Source organism: Pongo pygmaeus, chromosome 8, assembly GCF_028885625.2.
Source record: "Pongo pygmaeus isolate AG05252 chromosome 8, NHGRI_mPonPyg2-v2.0_pri, whole genome shotgun sequence".
NCBI lineage: Eukaryota > Metazoa > Chordata > Mammalia > Primates > Hominidae > Pongo > Pongo pygmaeus.
In genome coordinates this window covers 6662215-6688268 of record NC_072381.2, presented here as the reverse complement: position 1 = coordinate 6688268, position 26054 = coordinate 6662215, and the positions used below count along the sequence as shown (strand labels likewise).

The window sequence follows — 26054 nt, the reverse complement described above, 5'->3', positions numbered from 1 at the left end:
GTTTATCACTCCCCAAGAGGAGGGTCAGTTTTTTTTTTGTTTGTTTTTTGTTTTTTTTTTTTTCAGGGTTTAGAGCTCTTTTCTGGCAATAACAATTTCTAACTTCTAATTATCCTTTTTCTGGCTTGAAAATCTAAAGTTGGATTGAAGAAGAGAAACGACAACATCTCCCTTTTACTTATCCAAGCTGTGAATTTAAAATACTTTTTGTTTTTGTTTGTTTGTGCCTATCAACTTTGACCCATAGCTCCCAGAATAATTTTGATATTTTCTGAATAAATTGACATTGGACTTTACACGTCACTCATGTCTTTAGTTAGGGTAGGCCACTGTCCTCTAATTCCATGCTGATTCTTCTAGGGACTCTGGTGAGCCACTCAAAAAACAATTTCTGCCAAACCTTTGGGAAAGTATCAGTGGTTTGGTGGCCAAATTCCTCATCAAATAGTGCAAACTGGTTTCCTCCAAGCTGTGACTTCTGCAGAGACAGAAATGTCCTTGTTAAGTAACACTGTCCTCAAATTTTCTATGTGTATCATAGCCTACTTCTCCCTAAATACTACCTTTCTCCAAATCAAGACTCAAAATAAGATGTTTTCTTTTTAATTTCTATCCTAAATCCCATACAGAAGGAAGGATGCAAGACATGGTCTCCATGGGAGACCGGGTATAATCACCAACTAGGTCCAAAAGAAAAGCAAAGTCGTGTCCTGGGTTCCTTTTTCCAAGTTCCGAGTTGTGGGAAGATGGGTTGTGGCAGCTCTGGGAGCAGACACATAGGATTTCCTCCTTCCTCAGCTCTCAGGAGGGCCGCTGGATCCAAGGCAGGGGTCAGGTGTTTCCGAGATGAAGTGAACTGAATAAGGCAGCTACCCGACAGGCAGTCCTCAGCATTATTCCAGGAAACGTCAGGGCAGAACCTGAAAGAGGAAAAGAAGTACACAGCTGAAAGTTGGGGTGTGTTTAACGTAATGAGTGGAACCTCACCGCCCACGTGTCATCCCCTCCAGGAAATGCCATTTCCTCTTCCAGGAAACAAAGGTGTGGAGAACTTCTGAGAGCAGCCACATTTATAAAACTAAGAGACAGTGTCTGATAGAAAACAGAAACACCCCACGGCCTGGGAAAGGAGATGGCGGGTCTACAGGATGCTGGCATCAAGAATATCTAGAGGTGTCCACTACACCTAATGGATACCCAGAACAGATGTGAATTTTTTGTTTTAGATGAAATTTTACAATAAAAAAATCCCAATTTTGTAGATATATGATGGATGTTGTTTTAAAAGATCTGATCTTCAGGTTAACGGGTTTCCTAGTAGGAAACCGTAGGACTATACGATTATAGGACAATTGAGTAGCCAAGAGTCCTCAAAGATCAGTTGTCCAAAAGAGAAAGAAAGAGAAAACTGAGTGTACGATGTAAGAATGGAGAATTGGCCGGGCGCAGTGTCTTATGCCTGTAATCCCAGCACTTTTGGAGGCTGAGGTGGGCGGATCACCTGAGGTCAGGAGTTCGAGACCAGCCTGGCCAACATGACGAAACCCTGTCTCTACTAAAAATACAAAAATTGACTTAGCATGGTGGCATATGCCTGTAATCCCAGCTACTCAGGAGGCTGAGGCAGGAAGAATCACTTGAACCCAGAAGGCGGAGGCGGAGGTTGCAGTGAGCCGAGATTGTGCCACTGCACTCCAGCCTGGGTGACAGAACAAGACTCCACCTCAAAAAATAAAAAAAAAAAAAATAAGGAGAATTAATTATTCAGCAGCTCTTGAGATGGTGGCTCCAGCCTGACCTGGGTTTGAATCTTGGTTCTGGTACTTTATTAATTGTGGGATCTTGAGCGAGGTGCATAACCTTTCTAAGCCTCGTTACTCTCTTCTGTTAAAGAGAGATGATGATGATGATGATGATGATGATGATGATGATGATGATGATACACATCACATAAGATTATATTATATGAGTAGTGCATCTAAAGTCATCACAGGCTGGGCACGGTGGTTCACCCCTATAATCCCAGCATTTTGGGAAGCTGAGGTAGGAGCATCACTTGAGCCCAGGAGTTTAAAACCAGCCTGGGCAACATAGTGAGACCCCGTCTCTACAAAAAAAATCTTTTTAAATATTAGCTTGGGCATGGTGGTGTGTGCCTGTAGTCCCAGCTATTTGGGAGGCTGAGGTGAGAGGATTACTTGAGTCCTGGGGGATCAAGACTGTAGTGAGCTATGATCATGCCGCTGCACTCCAGCCTGGGCAACACAGCAAGACTGTCTCAAAAAGAAAAAAAAAAAGTCCTTATCATACTTGGTGTATATATGAAACTTTTTCTAAAGCCACTAACTACTGATTAAATTAACAGGACATATGAGCTTCCTTTCAGTGCCTAATTGTCAATGAGAAACCCAGATATGGAGCGTGAGGAACTTACCATCTTTTAGGCACAGTAACTGTTATCCGTTTGCCATTTCTTGTTTCAGTGTAACAGGATCCACTGAAAAACAATTAGAGAAAGAGCCAGGTGGATGGCACTCTGAACTAGGGAAGCTTCTGTTTTGTAGTTTGCAGAAAGAATCTGCGTGGGGATCACTGCTTAAGCTTTGCCTCCTTGTTTCCAGACATAGACGCTCTTTCCTGCCAAATTTCCATAGCAAATACCCAGTGAGTGCCTACTGTATGCCAGGTTCTGATGATGTCACAGTGAGCCAGCACCTCCGAAGTACTGGCCACTCTCGAACCTCCTGGCTAGGATCTTCCAAGAGCTACAGCCTCTGGCCTGAGGGTCAGTCCAATGCTGTTAGATATTGACAAATGTGGGGCTAATTTTAATGGAATATAGTTTTATCCTTAAAAGGTGTGTGTGTGTTGGCTTTATTGGGTTCATATAGATTAGGGGCATCATCATAACTCGCTTCCCAGTGCAGACCTGAGTGATTTAATCAAGTCGTGAAACACTTCAGGGCCTCAGTTTTTCATCTGTCTTCCCAACCTCTGAGGTCCTTTTTAGTTGACATTCTACATTCCCATGATCAGAAGGCTGCTAATTCAACTTTTGGCTTTTGTTAAACCTTTTTTTTTTTTTTTTTTTTGAGGCAGAGTTTTGCTGTCACCCAGACTGCAGTAGTGCAGTGGTGCGATCTCGGCTCACTGCAACCTCCTCCTCCCAGGTTCAAACGATTCTCGTGCCTCAGCCTTCTGAGTAGCTGGGATTACAGGCACGTGCCACAACATCCAACTAATTTTTGTATTTTTAGGAGAGACAGGATTTTGCCATGTCGGCCAGGCTGGTCTCAAACTCCCGGCCTCAAGCGATCCACCCACCTCAGCCTCCCAAAGTGCTGGCATTACAGGCATGAGCCACCGCACCTGGCCTGTTTTGTTTTGTTTTAATCGTTTTTAATGTCTCTCTCAAAACAAGAAAAGAAAAAAGGACAAAAAATTACTATTTTACTTCTCAGATTAATCTGATCTTAGTACACTACAGCAACAAAAGTCTTAATCAAGTACATTTTAATTATTTGGTGTCATCATTGCAAGGAAACCATTCAGTAAGAGTATTAGTAACCAGACATACGATTTTCTAACCTGAATGAGAAATTAGTTACATGGAGTATAGAAAAAGAAACCACCCCATTTATCCTCATTGTGACCATCATTAGTATCACCCACAAGGCATAAAAAGTCCTAAAATGACACGCACGGCGGCAACATCGCCTTTGCAGCTTCAAGCTCAGTAAAGCTGAAATCAGTTCCACCTTGGCAATTGTGTATAAAACGACAATGTGCAGATACAGGAAATCAAAGTCCCAAGTCCGAAGCCACCTAGGAACGATGACCCCAGGACAGAAGTGTGCCCAAACCTCCCGGGGTAGGTCATTTTAAAAGAAACAATGTTTACAAGCCCTTTCTAGCGTGAAAAACAGAGAAAACAAGACACAGCTCTTTCCACCCAATCTGCTGGAGCGCCGTTTCGTTTTCAGTTTGGCGAGAGGGAGAGATGTGGCCTCTCGCCCCTTTTCCTGACTCTGAGAATGTGGCCGGAGCCGGGGCGCTCCTGCTCCGCCTCGCCGCCCTCCCGGGGCTGTCCTGGGCCCTCCGGCCGCCGCCTCCCGCTCCAGTTCGCAGCTGGGAGACAAGTGGCTGGTAAGGAGGCCGGGGCGGGAGCCTGGGCGCGGGACCGGGGGCGCACGGCGGGGGACCGAGCGCGCGTCCCTGGCTAGAGGTGCCGGGTCCCGGGAGGCCGGGCTGGCTGGGAGGCTGGCGAGCGCCCCCTGGCCGGCACCGCCTTCGGGTCGCACCCGCAGTGCGCCGGCCCCGCCAGCCCCGCCAGCCCCGCCAGCCCCGCCAGCCCCCGCGCAGTCCCCGCGCCACCGGGCAGCAGCGGCGCCGTGCTCGCTCCAGGTAGGGCCCCGCGCCGCCGCCGGGAGGGAGCGGGCTGGAGGGGCCGAGACCCGTGGCGGGAAGGGCTACCCGGGCGCCTCGGAGAGCCTCCGGGAAGGGGTGAGGGCTGCCTGGTGAGCAAGCGGAGTAGGAAATTGAACCAAGCGGGCGCAAGAGCGCACCGGGAAGAATTTCCCCGCTGGGTTTCTGGGACGCGGGTCGCACGGGATGCGGGATGCTGGCGACCTTAGCCGGGTGGGGGCCGCCGGCCTGGGGGGCGCTTCCTCCTATCTTCTCCCTTTTCCTTCTCACCTGAACGAAAGGGGGCCTGCGGGGAGGGAAGAAGGTGGAAAGTTTTTGTATTCTTGGTTTAAAAAAACGCGTGAGGAAAGGTGTTTTCTGGAGATGGTATCCTGTCCACAGGGGAGCATACCCCGTTTTCTGGGAATGTATTGGAGCACGGACGGGGGTGCCATTGCTCAGGCTTCTAAACAAGCCAAGTTTCTTGTCAAGGGCCTGGGGGAGGGGGAGGCAGGTCTTTGAAAGATATCAAAAAAAAAAAAAAAAAAAAAAAGTCTGGGTGCTCACTCCTGTAGCCTCAAGTGAGGTTATTCCCCAGCTTTGAGGGCCAGGTTAACCAAGCAACGTTTGTGCAATAAAGTATCTTTGTGGTATTGGATTTTCGAGAGCCACCGTTATCAATGGGAGAGTGACTGTTGAATGCTACAGGCGTGGGCGCTCCCCAGTGGGCGTGAAGAGAGGTCCACGGGCTGGCTGGATTGGGAGACTCCGGTCATTTCTGCAAGGAGAGCGCCACAGAACTGCCTTGTCCCCTGGGCTGTCCTGCCCCTGTGCGGGCTGGACGTGGTGCTAATAAAAGATGATTCAGGAGTGGCACAGGCTGAGGGGGACTAGGCTGGAGAAGGTGGAGGGAAGAGGGAGCACTCCGTGCCCTCTTCCTGTCCATGGGGAAATGAACCATCTGTGCCTGGTGTCCAAGTCCTTGATGTTCCAGTTGCCCTTTGAGAGCACACCTCAAGCCGGCTGAATTCTTTTAAGAACCACCTACAAGATCTGAGAAGTCCGCCCATGCTTTCTGTCAACTCCGGCCTCTTTGTCCTTTTCTTTTGCCAAAGAAAATTCTAAACCACTGGGATTCGGGAGGCTCCGTGAGAGAGGCAAGAAGCCTGGAGGGTCCACTCCGTTGTTCTTTTCCCTTGGTTTGCTCCCTAGAAGCCATGGTCCCCACTGGGCCCTTCCTGCCCGAGGCTGTGTGATAGACAAGCCCTATTCCTAAGGTCCTGGGTCCCCCACCCCACCCCGCACCCCGACCTTGTGAATCATCATCTTCATTTTTTCCCTGACTTATCTTTGGTAACCCTTGTAAAATGGCAGGCTTACTGCGGATGCTTAATCTCTTTTAAAAGTGCTGTGTCTAGCGGGAAGAAGGGTGACATTTACTAATATGGTTGCAAATTACTTTTGAAGTTTATGCACAGCTGTTTAAAATCCCTCTGAGATCAGTGCCATTGTTTGATGCAGGTGCCTACCGCAGAAGGCTCTTGTTAGTCCCTTCCTCCTGCTGATTGAACATACATATATTTAAAGAGGTGGCGTAGGGAGAGCTTCTAAAACCTGCAAAGCCAAAGCTGCACAGCTCCTGCAAGTTAGCGATCCACTCTAAGTTTTTCTGTTGTTGTTTCTGTCTTCTTGTCTCTCATGAACTTCTGTTTCTGATTTCAAGAGTAACCTGCTGGGCACCATCAGCCTTTGTTTCAGTGACCTGCGATTTTCTTCTACACTTTAAAAATGTCAATATCCAGGCAAGACTCTTGTCACCCACCATCCGCGTTGTCGTGTTCATTTCCGCTACTGTCTTGTGCTGTGGTGCTTCGGGATGGCAACTGTTACTTGAGCAAACTTCTACCTCTGTTCTCCTGCAGAAATGTCCTCACTGCGTCTGCGCTTACCATACACGTTGCAGCTCCTGGAACTTTGATTTCTTTTGCTGTCTCACTTCTCCTTCAGGCATCAAGGGGAGGGTGTTCGATTATTCACACCTCAGCTCTTTCTATAATCTCAAAGATCCCTTTCAACAATAATACCCTCTGTCTCTTGTTAACGCCAGGCATCGGAGGCCCCCTTACATAGCCGGCTTGTCATTGGTCATTTCTATAAAGTATTCTCATTCTAACACGTGCTGTCTCTTCTGTGGAAAAGACTGAATTCTTCTCTGCAATGAATTAGATGTTTTAACCAAAATTCCATGTGGACTGGGTCCAGAATTTTCTTTCAAGAGTATGGGCTTGTGGTACAAGTATGTAACTTCGGGGATTCAGAAGCAGACCTAAACAGACAAATATCCTTATAACGTGTTATTTAATTATGGTATATTTGCCTTTCTGGAAATTAGGAATTAGAGTTAGTACTTCCTGTTTTTAATGCATTTGATGTCTTAGAGTTGCTGATTATGTTTTTGCCCCTAAAAATGTTGCTAATGTCATGGTTTCTTAACAAGGTTATATTTGATTTCAGGTGATTTCCTTTTTATGGAGTTCAGTCTTTAATTTTTTTTAATAATTTGCCTCAAATCATTTAAAATGATATATTGTTATAGAATGAAAAATCCCAGCAATATAGATGTGATTCCGTGTGTGTGTGTATATATGTGTGTGTATATGTGTGTATATGTGTGTGTGTAATCTGTAATTTAAAATAGGGAAATTAGTATTGTGACGGCATACATAGCATTAAACTCACGCTTGCTGTTTCTGTTGTTTTAACACTTTAAGCAGCTCATTTCTAAGCAGCTATGTGTTCAGCTCAGCTTTTTCATACCTATTCCAATTGTTAAGGAAGAAATCATGAGAAACTATAGAAAAATGTGATGTTGAACCAGAGAGATGGATTAAAAGCTGTTTCCTTACAATGGTGAAAATATCTTTCATTATTTTAACATGCCAAGCATTTATACATGTCAAATTCTGATTGCTCTGTCATCTAAACACATTCTTGGGGACAAAATGAGCACCAGAGTTTTAGAAATTAGGAAAGCTCACTCAAGCCCAGAATCATAGATTTTTGCTCCTGGATTAAATTAGCAAATATTTGGCAGGACAATCTTTCCGCAGGTTGCTGTAGGTTGATGTTAGCTTTTGAATTAAGCTAATAATATTAATTATAATAATCAGCATTAACAAAACCAAGGAAGTATGGTTTTGAGTCATTATTATTTAGAATTTATGTGCTGTATATCATACTCAGAATTTTATTTATATGTAAGAGGCATTACTGCTTCGTTTAACCTCCAAAAGCCTTTATAAATTAGATATTATTATTATTCTAATTTTTCAGATGAGGAAACTGAGGCTCAAGGGGTAGAGCCGCTTGTCCAGGTCTTATAACCGGTAAGTGGTAGAGTCAGGTTAGTTGGACCACCCAGATTAGTCTAACCATCAAGCGTTTGCTTTAAACCACAGTCCCAGGTGACCTACCAATTAACTTTTTTATTGTGGTAAAATACACATAACTTAAAATTTAACGTCTTAACTATTTTCTAGTGTACAGTTCGGTGACATTAAGTATATTCACATTGTTGTGCGACCATTGCCATCATCCATCCACAGAATTCTTCTCATCTCCTAAAACTGAAACTCTGTCTTCATGGAACATCAATTCCTCATCCATCTTTCCCCTCAGCCCCTGGCAGCCACCCTTTGTCTCTAAGATTTTGACTGCTCTAGGGACCTCACATAAGCAGAATACCGTATCCATCCTTTTGTAACTGTCTTATTTCACTTAGCATAGTGTTCTCAAGTTGTATCCATGTGACAGCATTGGACAGGACTTCCTTCCTTTTTAAGTCTGAATAATATTCCATTTATGGATATACCACGTTTTGCTTAAATTTGCATCTGTCGATGGTTGCTTCTATCTTTTGACTATTGTGAATAATGCTGCCATGAAGAGGAACGTGCAAATATCTGTTTGAGGTCCTGCTTTCCATTCTTTGGGATATGTACCCAGCAGTAGAATTGTGGGGTCATAGGGTAATTCTATGTTTAATTTTTTGAGGAACTGCCATATTGTTTTCCACAGTGGCTGGACCGTTTTACATTCCCACCAATGGTAGAAAGGGTCCCAATTATTCCACATTCTCAGCAACGCTGTCTTTTGTTTTGTGTTTTTTGAGATGGAGTCTCGCTCTGTCGCCAGGCTGGAGTTCAGTGGCACGATCTCAGCTCACTGCAACCTCCACCTCCCAGGTTCAAGCAATTCTCCTGCCTCAGCCTCCTGAGTAGCTGCGACTATAGGCACACGCCACCACACCCAGCTAACTTTTGTATTTTTAGTAGAGATGGGGTTTCACCATGTTGGCCAAGATGGTCTCAGTCTCTTGACCTCATGATCCACCCACCTTGGCCTCCCAAAGTGCTGGGATTACAGGCGTGAGCCACTGCACCTGGGCTTTTTAAAAAATCTTCTTTATAGTAGCCTTTCTAATAGGTGTAAGGTGCTGATAGTTAACTTTTTACGCAATCATTGAATGCCCAATGGCAGGGATCTCTGGGCTGATGCTACTCCTGAGTTCATTGTTTATTTCCTATCCCAGCTTGAGCATATACACCTTTTTCTAGTGTAGAATTAATGGAGGAAATACAACTCACACAGCACCTGAGGGACTAGGGAAGCCATGGAAAGGACTGTCCCTAAAACATAAACAGAATGTCCCTGTAGGTAGTGTTATCTCCACCTCCATGGGGAACCTTATGATTCAGAAATGAGTAGTTGTTGAGAATAAAGTGAACATGGCATCAGTTTTAATAACCCTGAATGTGCAGGACAGGTGCTTTTTAGAAGGTTAGTTACAGATATAATTATCTTTTGTATGTTCTCAGAGCAGGACAAGTTCTCAAGACAATGGAGAGAATGGAAAGGGAAACTGCTATTGAATTCACCAGGCCTGTGTTGCAAGCCTCAGATCATACACCGTGTTGCAAAACCCGCAGGGAGATGTGGTCAGGCAAATAGGAAATTATAATGAATTGTGATGAATTCATGAGATATTTGTACTATTATGTATCAGTTTATAATGTCATGCAACTCTGTTTTACATTTGCTGGTTTCCTTTCTGTCTCTTTTTTCCTCTAGGATGAAACTCCATGAGGGCTGGCATTTTGTCCCTACATGTGTCCCCAGCCACTCTAACAGGGCCTGGCACATACCAAGTTCTGAATAAATATGTGCAGAATGATTGTGTAAGTGTTTCCATAGGGGACACACTTGGTGTTATGTGCACAGCTAGATTTGGGGTGTTGCAGAACTATCAGTGACGGCTCAGCTGAGACCTGAAGGGGAAGTGGCAGTGAGCCAGACGGGGGGTTCTGGGAGGTAGGAACAGTGTTTGTAGAATGGCCCTGCAGCATGTGAGTCTGGAATCCCAGTGCAGTCGAGTCTAAGCCTTGCAGGTGAGTGGAAATGAGCAGGGTAAGCATCGCAGCTTCCGTTTAAACCTCTGCTCCCCATCCTAATTTGCCACATGACCTTAACCAGTGAACTTCTTGGAGTGTCTTTCTCTCCGTTTGTAAAATGAAGAAAATTGTGATCTCTGATAGCAGTGATGCTGAGAGAAAGGAGCATGTGCAAGTGTGTGGGCTATTGCTGGGTGGAGCTGGAGGGGTCAGCTGTGCCAGATCACATAGGGCCTGTAAGCAGGTGAACCATATACGTTATCCTCCAGATGGGGACTGTTTATAGAGTGAAAGAGCACGTTATTAATCACTAAGCTTGGGTAACAGGTACAAACCCAGATTGTCCTGGGCAGACTGTCCTGTAGAGTTGTCCTGCCTTTAAGTCGTACAAAGGAGTTTGATCCTTTTCTAAGAACAGGAGCAACCCTTTAAATGCTTTCTCTACCAATGTATACAAGTGCCATTCAGGTTCTCTCTAGCATTTCAGAGAGTTTTACCTGCCCATGAACTCACAGCACTCGGCTTGTACTGGAAACTCAGCTATACCTTGGCAGCTGTCTCCTCACTGGGCACTTAATTCATGAACAACTAGGAGGGAAAGAGGACAAGACAGCCAGGGGTCTGCTCTTTGGCTCTTTGCATTTTTTTTTTACGGGGTCTTGCTCTGTCGCCCAGGCTGGAGTGCAGTGGCACGATCTCAGCTCACGGCAGCCTCCACCTCTGAGGTTCAAGGGATCCTCCGGCCTCAGCCTCCTGAGTAGCTGGGACTGCAGTTGCATGCTACCATGCCCGGCTAGTTTGTGCACTTTGTAGAGATGGTGTTTTGTCACGTTGCCCAGGCTAGTCTTTAACTCCTGGGCTCAAGTGATCTGCCTGCCTTGGCCTCCCAGAGTGCTGAGATTAAAGACATGAGCCACCACACCTGGCCTAGCTCTTTTCACCTTTAACTGGAGTGTTAGCTGATACCAAGAACACATCTTTTGGGTTTTTCTTTTTTTAACCTTGTAACAACACCTAAAGGACTGGGTGCTAAGTGTTAAAAGAAAAAAATTTCAGTCTGGTGGTTTAAATATCTGCAGAAGCAGTATCCTTGTCATCCTGAAATTTTTTCCCTGTGGGCAATAATTCCTAATAAGCGTACAGCCTATTGGAAAAATCAAAAAGTAAACAAACTATGGCAATATATTCTAACATGTATTGACTGGTCACTATCGGCCATTTGCTGTGCTAAGCACTATATGTAGATGATTTCTTGGGTGCTTTGAGAACATGTAGAAGGGAACCAAGTCCTGATTCGGAGGTTCAGCAAAGGCTTTCAGAGGACAAGGTATCGCGGGTGGGGATGGAAGATGTATGGGAATTAGCCAAAAGGACAGGGGTTCAGAGGTGAGCCGAGTCTGTCCTGAAAGTAAGCAGAAATGTTGTTCTTGTCGTTTTGAGAGAAGTTCATCTCAGCTGTGTTCAGCATTTTTAGGGCATAAGCTTCAACATTTTCCATTCTGTTTTCACTGATATGTTTTAGCTATACAAAAGCAGGCCTTCTACACAGCTTTTCAAACTCCAAGATACAGTCTACTAGCTGGCAATGACATTAATTTTGGGGGTGATAACAAGCATGAAATAGAATAAAACAGAAAATATTAGGATGCATTTCATGTAGGAAGGGTAATTATTTCATGAAACTTTGTATCATTTGGTTTGGGACACATTAAATCTGTTTCATACCTAAAAGAAGACATTCATGTGGCCAACAAACATGGAAAAAAAACCCTTAACATCACTGATCATTAGAGAAATGCAAATCAAAACCACAATCAGTTACCATCTCCTACAAGTCAGAATGGTGATTATTAAAAAATCAAGAAACAACAGGTGCTGGCAAAGTTGCAGAGAAATAGGAACGCTTTTACACTGTTGGTGGTGGGAATGTAAATTAGTCCAACCATTGTGGAAGATGGTGTGGCAATTCCTCAAAGATCTAGAACCAGAAATACCATTTGACTCAGCACTCCCATTACTGGGCGTATATCCAAAGGAATATAAACCATTCTATTATAAAGATACATGCGCACGTATGTTCATTACAGCACTATTCACAATAGCAAAGACATGGCATCAACCCATATGCCCACCAATGGTAGTCTGGATTAAGAAAATGTGGTACATACACACCATAGAATACTATGCAGCCATAAAAAGGAATGAGAACCTGTCCTTTGCAGGGACATGGATAGAGCTGGAAGCCATCATCCTCAGCAAACTAACACAGGAACAGAAAACTGGACACCTTATGTTCTCACTTATAAGTGGGAGCTGAATAATGAGAACACGTGGACACAGGGAGGGGAACAACACACACTGGGGCCTGTCGGGAGGTGGGATTGGAGGGAGGGAGAGCATTAGGAAAAATAGCTAATGCATGTGGGGCTTAATACCTAGTTGATGGGTTGATAGGTGCAGCAAACCACCATGGCACGTGTTTAGCTATGTAACAAACCTGTACGTCCTGCACATGTACCCCAGAACTTAAAATTAAAACTAAAAAAAGAAAATTACATACCTATGGCATTTAGTTTTCTATACCATTCCTTTAAATCATAGAATCAGATGAGCTTAGGGGCTGGAAGGAAGAGGGAGCGATGGGAAGGCAATCGTTGATCATGCCCTGTGCCTGGATCCTGGGAATCAGTAATTCAGAAAGCCCCATATGTTGGGTGGATCTCACAGCTTACAGAGAAGCCAGCTGAAGTGTGCAGGTTAAGAAACTTGATCAAGGGTCACACATTAAATTACTAGCGCTGACCCCTGATCTCTTGGCTTCTGATGTGGTATTCTTTCCATGCCTCCAGGGACTGTGTTCTCAAAGTTTGTTAGTTAGGTGGCTGTTTAGGGAAGGACCACACCTGGTTCCTGTTTGTTTGTTTGTTTGTTTTTGAGACAGGGTCTTGTTCTCTTGCCCAGATTGGAGTGCTGTGACTCAATCTTGGCTCACTGCAACCTCCGCCTCACAGGCTCAAGCAATTATTGTTGCTCAGCCTCGAGAGTAGCTAGGACTACAGGCATGCACCACCACACCTGGTTAATTTTTGTGTTTTTAGTAGAGACAGGGTTTCACCATGTTGGCCAGGCTAGACTTGAAATCCTGGCCTCAAGTGATCTGCCTGCCTTGGCCTCCCAAAGTGCTGGGATTGCAGGTATGAGCCACCCCGCCTATCAGGGGAAGATATTTTCTTAAGCAGAGTATCTAATAACAACCATGTCCCTTGTTTGTTAGGCAGGTTATAAACTTTGAAATATACCCTTCAGTTTCATAAAGAGCAAGACAGGTTAGGAAGAAATAGTGTTCATTATACAGACCAGAGATCTTTCAGCTTGACATTGACAAATATAAACTTGGCCACCGTCCCTCCACTAAAGCGTTTCCCTTGCTGCTGGGGAAGGACCTCCTGGTGATGTTGTGTGAGATGATGCACTTTCTTTGCAGCCTCTGTGGTCACTGGGATCACAGCTAAATCCACTGTCTGCTTTTTCCAGCATCTACACATAGGCTGATGAGTTCTCCTGGAAAACATGCCGCTCTGCAAATTCAGGATGCTGTAGCTCTGTGACTTCCCACTTCGTCTAGGATCTCTGTCTTCCCCAGCTCCCAGATGTTTCCCTGGCCAATGATCTTGCTTCCCACGGCAGCTTCTCCACAGCTGCTCCTGCCTCCACCGTCCCCTCGCGCTCAGCAGCTGTCTTGCCTCCTGCTTCCCTGAGAAAGTACAAGTTTCCCGAATCAGAACTGCCCCCACCCGGGGATCACAGGGCTGCACGCCTCACTTTATCTGAATCCACCCTCTCATCCTTCTTTTCTTTCACAATGAAAGAAACCCCTCAGTTCTAGCCAGGCACAGTGGCTCACATCTGTAATCCCAGCACTTTGGGAGGCCGAGGTGGGTGAATCACTTGAGGCCAGGAGTTTTAGACCATCCTGGCCAACATGGTGAAACCCTGTCTCTACTAAAAACAAAAATTAGCCAAGTGTGCTGACACATACCTATAATCCCAGCTACTTGGGAGGCTGAGGCAGGAGAATCGCTTGAACCCAGGAGACGGAGGTTGCAGTGAGCCGAGATTGCCCCACTGCACTCCAGCCTGGGCGACAGAGCAAGAGTCTGTCTTAGAAAAAAAAAAAAAGCCCCTCAGTTCCTGTCTGAGGCTCGCCTCCCCTGGGGCCCTGGAATCCATTTCTTTCTTGTTCTTGGGAATCTCAATCTCTTATCTTCCCTGTCACCTGCATTTTCCTTCTCTCCCTCATTTCTGGCCCCATTCTCCCTGTATTAAGTGAGCTTAAATCCCTTCCTTCTGTGAAAAAAAGAATATATATCCGTTTATACCTTCCTCCAGCTACTTCCTTGTCTCGCTTCTCTTCACAATCAAACTCCTCAAATTGTTGTCTACACTTGCTGCCACTGCTTCCTCACCCCACATGTCTTGAACTACAGATGCCTGGCCTTGCCTCTTGCACCCCTCAGAAATGATCACCCACACTCTCCTCATGGCCGATCCCGTGGAGTTCTACCCCCCTCTTAGCTGACTTCCTGCAGCCAGATGTGCTGTGAGCACACATGCATCCTGGAACATTGTCCCTCTGTGTCTCCCATGACCCCCTGGCCCATGTTTCCTTCCTTCCTCTCTTCTCCTTTGCAAGCTCCTCTTCTTTTATCAACCTGGATGACTGATGTTCCTCAATTTTTCCACCCTGTGAGCATCCTCATCCCTCATCAGCCTCCATACCCATCTGCTCTCTGGCCGTGACCCAGCCATGACTGCCCCAAATCCTTGCCGTTCTTCCCCAGAAAGTTCCTGGGCACATCTAATGCCTCATGCCCCAAACTGGATGCACCACCTTCCCCTTCCTCTTTCAACATGTTTTCTCCTCCTGCTGTTTTCTCCAACTGGCATAGACATCACCTGCTGCACGACCTGAAATCTGTGTGTCTTTCTTGACTGTCTCCCCTATCTCCATAGCTTGCCCCAAACCGATTTTATTCACTCACCCCGATTCCTCTGTGTTCCCTCCAGCCTGTCACACTCCCGCCACCTCTGCTCTAATTACAGCCACCACCGTTTCTCTTCTGGGTTGGTGTGGAACCTCCTCCCTAGCCGTGGTTACCATGGGCTGCCTTCTGGAACCCAGCATGCCACTCCCTGCTCTAAGTCCTCCAAAGGCTACCCAGTGCCCCAGGGATAAAGCCCAGCCTCCCTGATGTGGATTCGAAGGTTCTACTGCTTTCCTCTCCAGCCCTCACATCGGGTTCCTCCCAGTCTGAGCCTCTTTAAGCTCCTCGGAGGTCCCGGCATCTGCTCGTCTCATGGACATCTGCTCAATCTCTGAGCTACTTCCTGTCATCTTCAGCTCCCAAGTTGTCTCTCGTCCTCTGGAAGGCTCTTCCTGATCCTCCACGTCAGGACTTGGCTTTCTTCCACATTATACACTCCCTGAGGACAGGATCCACACACTCTCTTACTCTTTTTGTTGCAGTTCTAGCATTCAGCATTGTATCTGACACATAGTAGGTGCTCAGTAAATATTAGTGGGATAAATAAATTAGTCATATATTTTAGAATCTGTAATGCCCAAGGTACTGTGTGCTAAGTGTTAGAGGAAAAGAATCCAATCTAGTGACTTAAATGTCTGCACAACAGAATTACTATTGTCTTGGAAGGTTTTGCCTGTAGACTTCTGGAGTTATCTAGATAAATTCTACCAGAAATCAGAGCTGAAGGGGGTGGGAAATGTTTAGAATTCCAGGAGGTGACTTGCTGTGAGAAAAAAGACTCCATCTCCCCTTGTCTATGGTGTGATTTTTCCCCTTATTCATCCCCTTGGCATCCTGCTTTGTGGACCACTGTAATGTCAGTAACTAAAAAAAAGATTAAGCTGGCCGGGCGCAGTGGCTCACGCCTGTTATCTCAGCACTTTGGGAGGCTGAGGCAGGTGGATCACGAGGTCAGAGATCGAGACCATCCTGGCTAATGCGGTGAAACCCCGTCTCTACTAAAAATACAAAACAGTTAGCCGGGAGTGGTGGTGCGTGCCTGTAGTCCCAGCTATTCCGGAGGCTGAGGCAGGAGAATGGCGTGAACCCGGGAGGCGGAGCTTGCAGTGAGCCGAGATTGCACCACTGCACGCCAGCCTGGGGGACAGAGCAAGACTCCATCTCAAAAAAAAAAAAAAGATTAAGAGTGATCAGGAAATAAAAGATAATATTAAAATATTCAAAAATATTCTATAAGCAAAAGAATGAGGCAACAGGTAAACATAAAACGTAGGCATACCAAAAGTTCATAAGTGATTTTAATAAAGAAAAAATAGCAAAGGATAAAAGAGATAAAATTTTGTTTAAATTAAATGAAAAAATATTTTAAGGATTCTTCAAAACAAAATCATACTTTTTTTTGTTATTTTTGGGGGAATTTTTTTTTTTTTTTTTTTTTTTTTTTCTGTTTTGGAGACAGAGTCTCACTCTCACCCACGCTGGAATGCAGTGGCGTGATCACAGCTCACTGCAACCTCCGCCTCCCGGGTTCAAGCGATTCTCCTGCCTCACCTGAGTAGCTGAGACTACGGGCTCACACCACCATGCCTGGCTAACTTTTGTATCCTTGGCAGAGACATGTTTTCATCATGTTGGCCAGGCTGGTCTCCAACGCCTGACCTCAAATGATCCCCCCACCCCCCGCGCCACCACCAAAGTGCTGGGATTACAGGCATGAGCCACCACGCCCGGCCTGTACTCACTTTTAAATGTACTAAAATAGATATGAGTAAGAAAGGTGAAAGACTAAATTCAAGAATTAGGATGATAGAGGTATGCCCAGAACAAAATAAGTGAAAGCATTCACAAAAAAGAATGTTTATCTTAAAAGGAAAGAGTAGTAAACTATTTAAGGGACTCACTTAAAAGTAGAATAAACCAACATTATGAAACCAAAGAAAAACATAATCTTTTAAAGAAGATTAGAAATAAATCCCAGCAACAATAAAATAAAATGGGCCCTCACATGTATGGGTTTCTAACAACAGCTAAACCCCGGCTAAAACAATGTTAAAGCCAGTGCTGAGGTTTCCAGCTTGTACCCCACAAGGCCTTGGTGACCTCAGGGATGTCACAGAGGGAAAACACTGGGACATTTCCCTCCTGGGGAATGTAAGCACAGGGTCAGGTAAGGGTAGAGAAGAGAGCTACACTCATCTTTGTCTGCAGAATTCGGGTGACGCGTCTTACTGTGCAAGACTGGGCACCTTGTGCATTCTGGCCCCAAATTGCATCTCCATCCATGTGTTCTGCTATCCTTTCAGAAGTGGGAAGATATGGTGGGCCCTTTAGGGCCAAGCGTATCCTTGTCTTTGTTCATGGAGGTCTCTTCTCATACAGAATCCCTATGTCCTGTTCGTGAAACACTATTTGCCCCTATTGTATAATTGGCATTTTTTTTAAGTGTCCTATTGTGTTAGACCTTTTCCAAGTCGCCTGTGATGTGTGGACTTTCTTTCTGCTTCCTGTGTCTCTGGGAGCTTGAGGCTTCTATCCTTCTCATTACTGGAGCTCCCTAATGACATTTTAATGCAATTATTGTCTCTTGAGTAAGCCTGAGAGCATGTACCAAGTCTTCTCTCTCTCTTTCTCTCTTTAACTCTCAGCACAAAGCTCAGACAGAACCTTGGATTGAGGAGGTTCATGAGGCCTCCTATAGCCAGGGAATATATTTTATTTCCCTCCAGTTACCAATATGAAGGTTTCCAAACATTCATATAATATTTTAGGCCCTAATCATTAATATTGAGAGCCCTAAGCACTCCGATTTGGGTCCATATCTAAAGGTGAGTTTTAGGGGATCTGACTGAGAAGTGTTCCAGGCCAGCTCCCTAGAAACCCTTGGGTGCACTGAGTTCTTCCTGGCCGGTGTCATCCGCTTGGTCATCAGTGTGTTCCTCCCCTCCTGAGTTCTCTCTGTCTTTCTGTTCTTCAGTTTTCTTGCAGGTGGTCGCTGCACACAAGGATATTAGGAACCCATGAGGTTGTCGCTTGTAGGAGAAGGGACTGGAGAGAGGCCACCGAATCTCGTTGTGTCATTCACCCTACCTAGTGCTGCTCTGCCAGGGTCATGCTCACCTTCCAGACCCACCCAACAGTGAAGTCGGACTGAAAAATCCCAGAAGTGGGAATTGGGAGACAAGGCTGAGTGGATTAGTGGGAGGTCTAGGATTCCCCCTGATTAGAATATTTTGTAGCTGTTTTGGGGGGTCCTTTTCACATCCACCCATTCCAGCCAGGCCAGGATTTCACCTGGATAGCTGGGGTGGGAAAGAAGTGGATACATTTCAAGCTCCTAGGGCTTGGAATAGTTGATGTGTCCCGTCATAACCACTGCAGAACCGTAGGTCAGAGAATGGAACCACTGGTGGCATGTATAACCCTTCACCAATAAACTGAAGTGCAGTCCCACAAACATGGGAGTCATTCAGCTACAATTAGCTTTGCTATGGACAGGAGGAATTAAAATTTAATACCATAGCAACAGCAAAACATGATTCGTTCTACAGTGTTAGTGGGGATGGTAACACAAGGAAGGTTACGATAACCAAGTTTCTCTAAAAAGGTCAAATGGATTTCCTCGGTGGGCTATGTTTCTGGAATATAAGATAATGGTGAATAATAGAGGAAATCTCTCCTCTAAGAATGGGAACTCTTTAATTCATCTGCATTAGTCATTCAATAAAAATAAATTAGCATACATTTTACTGGGGACATATTTAGAGGGGTAATATGAACAGGAGCCATAAATAACTCTTGCATAGGAAGAACGTGAATTGCTCTACTTTGTAAATATTAGTTTGCAAAAGTAATTGTGGTTTTGCAATTACTTTTGATGAACGTAATTCAGTGGGAAGTAACTTGCATAATTCCGAGTTCTGAAGCAGAGGTGCTGAGATATTTGCCATTGCAATGAAAAGGACTTTCCTCCCGGGATTCTTTCCTAGTTCCTGGACAAGGATATTTGTTAATATTTATAGTAGACTTGAGATCTGCGACTAAAAGTGCTTTAGGAGAGAAAAGCATCGCAACAAGAGGAAAGGGCTTTTCTTTTCTTTTTAAAATAAAATAAATGCAATTTCTTTCGCCAAAAAAAAGGCGAACATTGCTAAGTATAAATTAGCACTTCCTTTTAGAAATTAATAAAGTAAAACTCAACCATTAGCAATTTCCCATAGCTAGGGCTGGCAGACGGAAATGTTAACACATAACATCATGTTTGAATTTTATTATTTTCATAGAGAAGAAAACCAGCAAGCAAACCCCTTCTCTTGAGAGAACAGCCTTAAATTACACAGAACAGAGAGCATATGTATCTATTGAAATAAAATAAAATCAATTTTCTCCAGGAAAATACTATAGATATTTCCTCATGAAAAAAATAGTCTAGATCTATGGGTCTAAATATGTAAACATAAAGAGAGGTCACACTAGTCAAATACTGTGCTGTCTCAAGACACCCAGCCATGCTGCTAAGAAGGCACATTATAAAGAAGCATCAAACATTCTGCAGTTTCAAAACGTGAAACGTATATTTGCTTGAATGTTCATCTAAACACTACCCATAGGAAAATTCAAACGAAACTCCAGGGAATTTTAATCCACACGCCACATTTTCTTAGTCTTTTGCAAGATAGAATCAGAGGATTACATTTTCTGAAAACCCCTTTTTAAAAAGCTTAAGCCCTAATCAGTTAAGTGTGGCAAAGGCTTGAAATGGGATTTGGTAGCAAGTAATTAAGGATAAAGTACAAGTTGGTATATATTGACAGTGGACCCATGCTATTGTCCTGAAATTGTCAGCAGGGAGTTTATTCTTTATTTGACATTGTTTATTTGACCCAGAGCATTGCTTTGAAGATATCAATTGCTATGGAACAAACTGCTCCCAAACTTAGTGGCTTAAAAAACAGCACCATTGTATTTGTTCTTGATTCTGTGGGCTAGGGATTTGGGTCAGCCTTGGCTTGGCGGTTTTGGTCTTCAGAGCATCCCTAGGGCCCTCTCATAATGTTGCAGTCAGATCTGAGATGAGGTCACTCCCTTATATAGCCCCTGGGTGGATGCAGCTAGGAGGTTGAGATCCCCCCACCCCATGTTTTTCTCCATATGTGGCCCCAAACTAGGAAGTTCCTGCTGCTTTGGTCTTTGGGTGAAAAACAGGTCACAGGCCAGGCAAGATCAAGGAGGGGCAGCAGAGAGCACTCCTGGGCGAGCAGTACAGTGGCATCGAAGAAGGACAGGGGGGAGGGGAAGTGATAGGCTGCAGCAGCTGCCTTTGAAAACACCATCGAGCAATAGTATTGCAGCCATTTATACCATAATATTTCCTACAGAGGACCCCGTTTAGTTTCCGAGATTGAGCCTCTAGTCTTGCTCTTCACACCGCTGGTAGAGGATCTTGCTGAAACAAAAATGATTGCCGCACTCCCCTGCAAAGCTCTTTGGTTACTCCATATCACCTGCAAAATAGAATCCCGAAATCTTTGCCGGGCCCGCGAGTTCTTCCCAGCCTATCCCCTGCCTGCCAGACTCAGGTCTCCCTTGGGTCCTTGAGCACCTCGTAGCTCCTCAGAAGCCCCTTGCATTTTACAGCTCTGCACCTGATCCCAGGCCTGGCGTGCACTTCCTCACGCTCACGTCGTTACTTTGCTAACCCCTGAGATGTCACCTCCTCTGCAAAGGCCCCCACAGGCTGTGTCAAGGTGTCCCTCCTCTGCGTGCCCTGGAATGCTGTGCACATGGACAGCTCAGCAGCATTAACACACCCTTCCTCCCTCCCCAACTGCACTGTGAGCTCCCAAGGGCAGGCCCTGCATCTCTTTGTCTGTCTAGCCCCTAGCCCTCAGCTTGAGCAGAGAGTCCCACACATAGCAAGTGCTCAGTAAATTTTGATGGAATGTCAGCTCAGTATAGGTAAATGACAGAGTGGAGGAGTGTCAGAGGGAAAAGACTAGAAAACCCCGTACAGGAAGAAGGCCGTGTGATCCCATGGAGAGTTGGAGCCTGGGGAGGCAGGAAGAGGAGGAACAAAGTGGTGGGCTTAGACTGCAAGTGGAGGCTGAGAACACTCTAGGTAGAAAAGAGATGTGAACAAGCATAGAAAGTAAAGCAGAAAATCTGATTCGATGTAAGAGAAATCGAGGCATGTGTCATGGTGAGGGGCTTATAGGGAAGAGGCAGTGACAAGGTAGGAGAGATGGCCCAACATCAGGATGGGCCATGGAGACCTGTCCCCATGGGGACATCCCTGACCTGGACTCAGAAGGCAGGGCACCCAGAATCCCACCCATGCACCTCCAGATATGCAGTAGAGCTCAGCCATAGTAGACATGCAGTAGACCTCCCTGTCACTGAGAAGAGGAGGAGAGGCACTGGGCAAAGTGAGGTTGCTGCTTCCAGGACTCTTGGAACTGTGAGACTTATGCTCTGAAATCCCAGCTGTCACTTACTTCACTTTCAACCGAATATCTTCACTCTTGAGCCAAAGTGATTGCATGCCTTTAAAGTGAAACGGTGTGTGCTGGGATCTAGTTGACAAGGGACAGGGGCTATTGTTTTGTTGGGGGAGGGGAGGTGGCAGCTGAGAGCCAACCAAGGAAGCCCACCTTGAAAGAACCCGTAGCCTTTTTTCAACAAAATAACTAAAAAGTAATCACTACAGAAAATATTTTAGTGCTAAATCTTGGAAGAAAGCATGATGAGTGTTCTTTTGACTCTGAGTATGTAATAATTATAGCTAACATAGACTGAGCTTTTTCTGTCTGCTAGTAACTGTTCTAATCACTTTGCATCCATTAACCCATTTAATCCTATTATGATCCTCATTTTTCAGACAAGAAAACTGAGGTTAAATAGCTCGCTTAAAGCCACAGAGCTACCATACAGCAGAGCTGGAATTTGAACTCAAGCAGTTTGATGCCGTGATCTGTGTTCTTAATACTCCACGTAGCAAAGCGTGATTTTGGGAATATACCTTATCTACTGACTTATGTTTAAAAATACTACCTGACATTGGAGTTAATTCTGAGAAGTGGGTTTTCAGACTTCCTTCTGTCTTTATATCTCAATTGCTGTTTGGAGCTATTTCCTTGTTTTGCTGTCCAATATATTACTTATTTTAGTAATGGAGAGAACACTCACTCTGGTTGAGCATCATCATCAAGCCGGGAGCTCTGCTAAGATCCAGTCGGCTTTGCTGGGTTCTTCTCCAGGCGTTCTCTGCTGGGCCCTGGAGTGTGGGTCTCTCTGCTCAAGCATCTGAACCTTCCTCCTGGTGTTTAGAGAGATTTGGAAAAGGCTGAAAAACTGCATGGAACTCTGAAAGTTGTTGTCTTTTCAGGGAAAACTTGTGAGGGAGACAGGAGATGGCCACAGTGGTTTTCTTTGGGGTCCAGCACTGACCAGGGCATTTATGAGGCTCCCCTGCAGGAGAACCACACAGATGAGTTCATAGACAAGCCTGAGTGGGCTTCTCCTTCGTTCTTCCTTACCCGCGAGCGTCCACCTCAATCCTTCTCTCTTTCCTTTCCAGTATCTCCAGATGCCAGGTCCGTGGCTCAATGTATTTCCTTCCTACCAGCATTATTTCAAACTGACAGTGTTGTAAATTTAAAACTATGTTTTAAGTAAATATTAAAAGCTTATTTTAGAATCCTAATCTGCTTTTTCAGACTTTTATTCACCTCAGTTCTCCAACTCCCTTTACTTTTTCCTTGAACCCTCCTCCCTTCTTCCTGCTTTCCTCAACTCTTTCATGCTATGTTTAGTAACATGCTAAACACATTAAAAATGGCAAGTTCTATCATATCAACCTACATACCCACACCCACACACGTACGTACTGACGACCGTCACTTGCAAAGAGCTGTTAAGAAGAAAGTTTGTTTAATTAAAAACCAGCAAGAATGGTGGCCAGATTAACATTCTTGAGTCATAACTTGGAGGTTTGAACTTCAACTTTATGGAGCCGTTCTGAGAATTTAAAAAAGTAATCTATTCTGTCATACTGTGAGATCTACATAAATTATTTTTTGGCATAGGCCTTTGTAACTTTTTAATTGGCTTTTGAGTTGGTGTGTTTCTGTGTATGTGAATCAACTGTAGGTTCATGTCAAATTTCTGATTGTCTCGGATACGTATTGTTTAGTAATATTTGACAGGGTCCTGAAGCACAAGATTCCAAAAAGTTCAAAAAGATACCCTTATTCAAGGAAACGTTTCTTTTTTTCTTTTTTCTTTCTTTCTTTCTTTTTTTTTTTTTTTTTTTTTGAGACAGGGTCTCACTCTGGTTGTCCAGGCTGGAGTGCAGCACAATCTCAGCTCACTGCAGGCTGCATCTCCCAGACTCAGGTGATCCTCCCACCTCAGCCTCCTGAGTAGCTAGGATTACAGGTGCACACCACCACGGCCAGCTAACTTTTTGTATTTTTAGTACAGACACAGTTTCACTATGTTGCCCGGGCTAGACTCAAACCCTTGGACTCAAGCAATCTGCCCGTCTTGGCCTCCCAGAGTGCTGGGATTACAGGTATGAGCACCCAACCTCGAGGAATAATTTTTTAGTCAACAATTTGAAAAGAATAATTTTTTTTTTTTTTGAAATGGAGTTTCGCTCTGTCGCCCAGGCTGGAGTGCAGTGGCGTAATCTCTGCTCACTGCAAACTCCACCTCCCAGGTTTATGCCATTCTCCTGCCTCAGCCTCCTGAGTAGCTGGGACTACAGGTGCCCACCACCACACCCGGCTAATTTTTTTTATTTTTAGGGGAGATGGGGTTTCACTGTGTTAGCCAGGATGGTCTTGATGTCCTGACCTCATGATCCGCCCACCTTGGCCTCCCAAAGTGCTGGGATTACAGACAGGAGACACTGCGCCTGTCCTCAAAAGAATAATTTTTAAAATTTCAAGAAACCTATACTTTGTTTTGACTTGGTTTCTAAAATAGAAAATAAAATGGATTATTTGTATTTGACCAAATAGACACATTCTCAGAGGCTAAACAATTCACTGAGTATGTAAGCATTAGGCCTGAAAATGAATACGGAGAAAAGTTAGAATAGCCACGAAGTGCAGCATATCCATGAAACACTATCTTGGGGTGGAGACAGAGTCTCCACACTTTCTACGGGTTCATTTTGTCCTGATCCTTCCATGATGCACTGCCTCTCAGCCAGTGTTTGCAGAAGGTTTTTAGATTCAGTCATGGAGGGAAAGAAGAAGCTGTGGAAACCAAAAAACAGCACAGAGGGGTTTCTTTCTCCTTTGAGTAGGCTTCCCAACAAATCAAGGATGACTGCCTTTACAATGCCGCTCCTCACCTAGTCTCAAAATACTCCAGAAAGTTCTCCCTGCACCTTATTCTATCCAGCGCCTGAAATGCTGCCAGCTAGGATCTTAAGGGACACAGATCCTCTTAAAAATGCAAGCACTGCTGAGATTCCCTTCACCCATTAGGGTGGCTTAGGCAGTAACAAAGAGAAAATGGATATTTTCAAGGAGAAGGGGAAAGCTGGGTTTTATTCGGTCACTAAATGTTGATTGATCAAACACCTAACATGTCAGGCCTTTTTCTGGGTGTTTAAAATACAGGGGAGAAGAGAGGGAGAAGGTACTGACCCTCGTCAAGCCTATGCCTACTTTTTTTTGGAGTAGAAAGACAATAGCTAAGTAAATAACACACAAATAGGGTAAAGTCAGGCACCTCAAATGCAGTGACCTGACCACTACACATTCCGTGCACGTAACAAAACACCACATGTGCCCCATAAATATGCAAAATATGATGTATCAATAAAAACAAACAAACACACACAAAACTCAAGGAACAATAAAACAAAGACGGTGAAGAAGTAAAGAGAATTTCTAGAACCTGGCCTGTTTTTAGATTATTGTTTCCTTTTTTGATGGAGAGTGAAGAAAAATATCTGATATTGTACTTGCTGCCACAAAATCATGGTTAACAAAAAAAGATACAGGCCAGGCACGGTGGCTCACACCTGTAATCTCAGCACTTTGGGAGGCCGAGGCAGGCAGATCACCTGAGGTCAGGAGTTCGAGACCATCCTGGCCAACTTGACGAAATCCCATCTATACTAAAAATATAAAAATTAGCCAGGTGTGGTGGTGGATGCCTATGGTCCCAGCTACTCAGGAGGCTGAGGCAGGAGAATCTTTTGAACCCAGGAGGCGGAAATTGCAGTGAGCTGAAACTATGCCACTGCACTCCAGCCTGGGTGGCAGAGCGAGACTATCTCAAAAAAAAAACAAAAAAAAACAAAAAAAAACAAAGGAGTCACTAGATGTTCTAGAAAAAGGCATGTCCCTCCTTCCCTGGCCCAAACAATGCACAGCTCTTATCTGCCCCAGTCCTCAAGGGCTGGGACCAGGGCTCTTTTATTACCCAGAAGTTCCTTCGCCAGTTCTTTTCCTGGCACTTAGTTGGTGACTAATGAATATTTCTTCCTAGTGAACGTAGTATAAGGTATCTGACGGTGGTCATTTATGTTCATAATGAGGATACGTAACTTTTCTTTTTAAACCTTAACTTTTTATTGCCTATTGCTGAAATGTTAGCAGATAGGCCAATGAGTAGAAAGAACCCCAAGAATTGCCTAATTAATTCCCGCTCATGCAGCCCAGGGCCAAGCTCTCACCTCCTGCCCTGCTTTTAACTGCAGCACACATCACCGCTGATGGGACGTGCCTCTCTGCGCGTGACCATGCACTTGGGACTCTCTGAATGTCTCACCAGAGAATCAGTAGCCCTAGTTCAGCTCTGAAGGAAGTTTCTCATCGCCCCCTTCTCTTATACCCTAAGGATAAACACTGTCTCTGAGAATTTTCCCCAAATCTTCCTAACATAGAGATAAAAATAGTAAAATAAGAAATTAGACCCCTCAACTACAACTCTAAAATCTTATTTCTCTTCCTGCATCATGGTGACCACGTCCTCACAAGAGCAAGAATAGATGATGATATTCCAGCATGCTGTGATTCTCCTAAAAACCTGCTGCTCCTAGGGACTCTGTGGAGTGAGTTTCCTGGACCAAAGTCACTTCTCAGATCTTCATGTTACACCCATGATGTTTGCTTGCTAAACCATCAGCTTAAGTTAT

General features: G+C 44.7%; 1 protein-coding gene across 4 annotated transcripts in view; it reads left to right on the top strand.

Annotated features, from left to right (window-relative positions):
• The first annotated feature begins 4000 nt into the window (after positions 1–4000).
• PRKCQ (protein kinase C theta) overlaps positions 4001–26054 on the top strand; it is a 159369-nt gene continuing 137315 nt past the window's right edge. For 3 of the 4 annotated variants that reach the window (XM_054503406.2, XM_054503405.2, XM_054503401.2), the window contains exon 1: positions 4301–4404. The gene's annotated coding sequence lies outside the window, so the exon portion shown is untranslated. Of the gene's footprint in view, positions 4147–4300; positions 4405–26054 lie in introns of those variants that run through there. The other variant, XM_054503404.1, reaches the window with a different exon arrangement.